Source organism: Meleagris gallopavo, chromosome 1, assembly GCF_000146605.3.
Source record: "Meleagris gallopavo isolate NT-WF06-2002-E0010 breed Aviagen turkey brand Nicholas breeding stock chromosome 1, Turkey_5.1, whole genome shotgun sequence".
Taxonomy (NCBI): Eukaryota; Metazoa; Chordata; class Aves; order Galliformes; family Phasianidae; genus Meleagris; species Meleagris gallopavo.
In genome coordinates this window covers 92,032,479-92,038,082 of record NC_015011.2, presented here as the reverse complement: position 1 = coordinate 92,038,082, position 5,604 = coordinate 92,032,479, and the positions used below count along the sequence as shown (strand labels likewise).

Genomic DNA, 5,604 nt, shown 5'->3' with positions numbered 1-5,604 from the left:
AAATAACAACACATCTTTAAAGATCAAAAGTAATCTGAAATCTAAACTACTAAAAAGCCAGTTCAGATTGTCAAATTCCACTAAATGCTCTTGATAGGAATGCTATTTGCACTTAGCATACAGAACCAAAATCACACTCTAGCAGCGTGAAAGCTCTAGCTAATGGCTGCTTTTTGCTTTCATGTTTCTGAAGTATTACTATGATCTGGTGTCCTCATGGAACATCTCCCCTGCGAGGACAGGCTGAGAGAACTGGGATTGTTCAGACTGGAGAAGAGAAGCCTCTGGGGAGACTTGATAGCAGCTTTTCAGTGCCTAAAGGGGAGCTGTGAGAAAGAAGAGGACAGACTCTTTAGCAGGGTCTGTGGTGACAGGACAAGGAGAAATGGTTTCAAACTAAAAGAGGGGAGATTTAAATTGGACGTAAGGAAGAAGTTATTTACAATAAGGATGGTGAGTGTCTGGTACAGGTTGCTCAAAGATGTAGTGGATGCCCCGTCCTTGGAGACATTCAAGGACCTAATAAGGTCCTTTCCAACTCAAAAGATTCTATGATTCATTACTACTTAGTAAGAATATTTTACATCACCTCAGTAATACTCCATTTCTTTTTGCTTTGGTTTCATCTCTTCGTTGTAATAAACAGATAAACATTTATACTTTAAATAGTAGTCTTTGCAGTTAAACATATTCTTTTTTTATCATGGTTTTGAGATCTTAATTACAATCATATATAAGGTTAATTTTGAGTTTTCTGAGTTAATGTTATCCTACTTCAGCTGGAATTATGGATTGATGTTTCTCAGTTTCAAATGCCCTTCATTTTTTGGTATCTCTTTCGGTTTTTTGTTAATCTCTAAAAATTCTCCCTGGATATTGGATTCAGTCTCCTAATTCCGCTCAAGAAACATTTGATATCTGATTTTAGTTTAACTAACCACTCTGTGAAAATATTTCTCCCATTCCGCATTATCAGCTTCTACAGCAGGGTTCTCATACCAGTTCTGGTTTCCTCTGCTTTCATATTTCAGCTTCTTTGTTAGCACTTCATTCTCTTTGTATCTGCTTAATCAGAATAACCTTCTAAATTGTACAGATCTCAGCTTGTGCCAGTATTCAGTCTTCCTGCATTATGTTCTCTTCTCAGGCAACATCCAAGCTCATCATTTTCCAATTGTCTATTGGTTCCATCAGGACAGTAGGCCTTCCCAAATGATCAAATTGTAATTTGGAGTCTACAAAGGTGAAGTGTAAGCCTTTTTAGCTGCAGCTGAGAGGTAAGAATAGCCTTTTCCCTTATGTCAGTCTTCAGCTAGCAATCCAGTAGAGACATTGGAGATGCTGTTCCAGTACATTGAGTCTTTTTGAGTTTCCTCACTGTATCTGGATGTTTGTGCTAATTTTAACTGCTTTCTTGTTACACTATTTCCTACCATGCATAGATTGCTTTGCTTTTGCATCTTACCTTGTCATATCCCTTTTGCCACATTTTCTTAAGAAGAATGTTTGAGTGTAAATACTGATAAAAATAACAGTGTTACAGCTACTGAATCATCTGCTCATTTTGATATTTTCGATTTTGCTGTTTACTATCTATAACGACTGATACCGCTTCTCCCCTCGTATACGCTGCTAGCTCATTCCATGTTGTTCTGGTATCTATAGGCCCTAAAACTAAATAGGCTCCAGGCCATCCATTATAGTTATTTGAATACACCTGTGTATTTAAACATTCAAGGCTTGTCAATTTCTACTTTGCTGCCATGCACAAAACATTAAACAGAGCCTGACAACTTTTTTCTGCTTCTGTTATGTCTCTGCTTTCTTTTGGCTTATGACCATTATAGTGGTATAATCATTCAAATTCTGGTCTTCCTTCTTAAGTTCATATAGTGTTATGCATACACTCATAACAATCAGTTTCTTGATCTTTGGAAAGACTCTGGAGCCCAAAGATTTAGTCCCTGCTTAATACCGTTTCCTCACCTCATCTATTTCTTCCAAAAAGTAGAAATGGATAGATGTTCCTAGGAGCAGAGTTGGAATGTCCAGCAGGGGACTGAGTTTGTTTTTGTCCTTCCTAAGAATCACAGAATTACAGAATCATTAAGATTGGAAAAGACGACTAAGATCATCTAGTCCGACTGTCAACACAACACCACCATGCCTGCTGAACCATGTCTTCAGAGCCTTGGTTCCCCTGTCAATGGCCTTGTCCTTTACTAATAAGCCATAAGAAAAACAAAGTCTCTGTTCAGCTGAGTCATGGGAGGGAGCAAAGACAAAAATATCTGATCACTTAGGGCTTTGATAGAGGCTTTTAAAGCAATCTTTGGGCTTCCATACAGTGTCCACCTAGTGTCAATTTGCCAAACTGCCACGTTTTCTTTCTCAGATTTTCAGCAGTTGGCATCCACCACAAAGACTGCCAACTATCTAAAAGAGATTTGCCCATAGTGAGCTGCAGCCAGATCACTGAATGATTTAGCTACTATTTCTCTTCTTTCCTCAGATCGTCAGTGATCTTGAGTCACCTGGGCTCAAAATTTATTTGTTATGCTGTATACAAAGTATTTACAGTAAGATGAATGGTAGGATAACTGACAATTCATGGACCAGTGGATGCCCTGAGTCTCTGGAATCTATCTGCTATTTACTTTGTGTCACTACTTGGTCTTATAACACAGTGTTCTAAGCAAAATTACTATCACGTATATATTTTTTCTTTAATATCAACCATTTATCAATTTAACTTTTTTTTTTTTTTTTTTAAGATGTAATACAGTTCTCTGTATCTGGTCAGTCAGGTCAGTAGTAGTCAAATAACAGCCATGTTAGTACACTGTAAATGAGAAATGCTTTAAAAAGTCTTCTATTTGTCTTCCTCTATTAAAACTTGGTCTCACAGACCATGTTGAGATCCTCTACTGTTATTTTTATGTTAGTCTTTGTCTGGCTTTTTAACCTTTACTGTTAAAGCATTGGTTTATGCAAATAGAGAGATTTTCTTCATTGATAAGATTGTTATCCAAATTATTAGTAATGTTTGTTTTTTCCCTGTTTCCCTGTTTCAGCTGCACATTTAAAATACTGAAATGCTTTACAGTTCACAAATTATCTATTGCTTCTTGGCCTGTGCGATCTTTCAGCTGTTTCCTCACTAACTCTTATGTTGTCTTCTGTCTTCTGCAAGTATTACATATATGATTTTATGTTGATTTTTTTTTGGCTTCTCTTACTTTAAATTGCTTGCATATCTGACTCAATATAACACATCATTTAGCTGTACACTCCAAAATTTTCTTTGCATTCATATAATTACATGATGTGTTACATAATGCCAAAATGTTAGTTATTCTTGTGTTCTAATTATTTATTTGATAGTCATTTCAAAAAAATGCACTCACATTTTCACTAGTTTTGTATTTACACCTAATTCTCTTGAACTTTAACTGCTTTCCTCCTCCAGGAAACCTTCAGTCCTCGAGGAACATGATCTGTACAATCAAATTGTTAGTCCAGTCACACTTTTAAAAGACAGTCATGGTGAATAGCAATCTAGCTTTAGTCATCTGAGATAGCTAACATTTAAAAGAGCTGACTAACAGTGACATGTATCAGACATGGAAAAAACAAGACCGACTATTTATTTCTTACCCTTTTCTTAGCACTATGAAGTACCTCACACATTCTTTGTATTTTTAAATAAACATTTTAAATAAGAAACCTAAATCTTGTTTTGTCTTGATTGCCAAAAATAAATGCTTTAGAAGGTTGAAACCACTCTAGCACTGTAAGTTATTAACATTATGATATTCCCTGTTTATATTCAAATTGATGTGTGGATTACAGCACTGAATGAGATTTATACAAAGATTTCTGAACACCTCTGTCTTGATTTTTATTATACTTCTTGAAATAAAACTTTTCAGCTGATTGCTCCAGCATAATTCTTTTCACCTGTTAAAAATTCTCATGTTAGCTCTGATTTTATAAATAATGCCTTTATTAAATTTATAATTTTCCAGCCTACTACGTTTTTTATTCCCCTTTCTTTACTTGCTTGCATACTTATCACTCTTTGTTTCAATGTCCTTTTAACTCTTTGTTTTACAGTAAGTCTTGTTGCACTGCTTTCCTTGAGGAACTTGTATCTGCATAGAAGAAAATTGAGCCTCATGCCAATAGATGAGATAGACTTTATGACTTCTCCATGATCACAGCACATATTGATAAAAGCATGGAATTGTGAAATACGAGATGCAGATGTCAAAATATTTCTTTGTTTTTGTAAGGAGTTGCACGAGGAGTCATTCCTTTTCTGTACAATGAATTATCGGCATTCAGAACTGTAAAAAAGCCACTCTGCCAAGAATAGAAAAATAAATGCCATTTGTTGTTTGTTGTTTGTTTTTCTAATTTCCTTTCTGTAGAACATAGCATTAATATTTCTCAAAAAGAAAAAAGCCAAATCTGAGAAAAAACATCACATTGCCTACTGTTTTTCTCCAATCTATAAATGTTTTGCAGGTCTTATCTTAAGTCAGTTGTCTTGCTCCAGTTTTTGATCTTTAGAATAAATCTAACTTATTTTGGCTTTTAGCATTTTAGGCTTTTAGCACATGATTTCATTTGTATGTTGGGAACCAATTTTTCATAAACATTGAGAGTTCCTTCAGCACTGACACAATTGCAAGGAATTGAGGTAGGTTCTGTTGTACTTCTGTAATAAATTATTGTACAACAAGTTGAGTAGTTACAGGGAAAAAAGGCCTTTTTATAAACTGGAAAATAGGTACACTACATATTTCAGGTTAATAACTTTTATATACTGCTTTGAGTATACGTTTGCATATTAACCAAAAGGCGGTTGATTAGTTTTATTCTTTTTATTCTTTTCAAAAAGTTGTTTTTGTTTTTATATTACATCCATTAGTAAAATGTATAAAATATTCTCTGACAACTTTCCATTAGAATCATAGAATGACCTTGGTTGAAAAGAACCATAATGATCATTTAGTTTCAATCCCCATGCTACGTGCAGGGTCACCAACCACCAAACCAGGCTGCCCAGAGCCACATCCAGCTTGACTTTGAATGCCTCCAGGGATGGGGCATCCACAACCCCCTTGGGCAACCTGTTCCAGTGCATCACCACCCTCTGTGTGAAAACCTTTCTCCTAATATCTAACCTAAACCTCCCCGTCTCATTATGTTAGAGAACCATTATGTTAGAGAAGATTCAGCAAAGGCTTAAATTTCTTTTGTCTTGCACTATAAACCTGGATAGTGAAGAAAATAAAATTGTCAAGAATATGGTATCTGCATGTAAATAAAATACTGTCATTCACAGACATAAATATGCAGAGGTTATAGCTGTGAGAGCTATTTAAAAATCAGAAGTCAGAATATAGTCATGTTTGGAGGAGTAATACATAAAAAGTTATCCCTCAGGAACATACACTTCTAAAGTGTAACCAAATAAATAGAATTATTTCACGTGGTGCTGTATAATTGAGATGACTGGGAATTCCCCCTCTTATAACACTTTTGATCTAACTGTGAGGTGTGACAGGGTAAGGTTAAATCTCCTCCTATCACAGG

General features: G+C 35.3%; 1 long non-coding RNA gene across 1 annotated transcript; it reads left to right on the top strand.

Moving 5' to 3' along the window:
- Positions 1 to 357: 357 nt before the first annotated feature.
- On the top strand, positions 358 to 4,405 carry LOC104913932. Its single transcript, XR_795723.3, has 2 exons — positions 358 to 1,277; positions 4,117 to 4,405. It is a non-coding gene; the product is annotated as an uncharacterized LOC104913932 (long non-coding RNA).
- Positions 4,406 to 5,604: the final 1,199 nt, after the last annotated feature.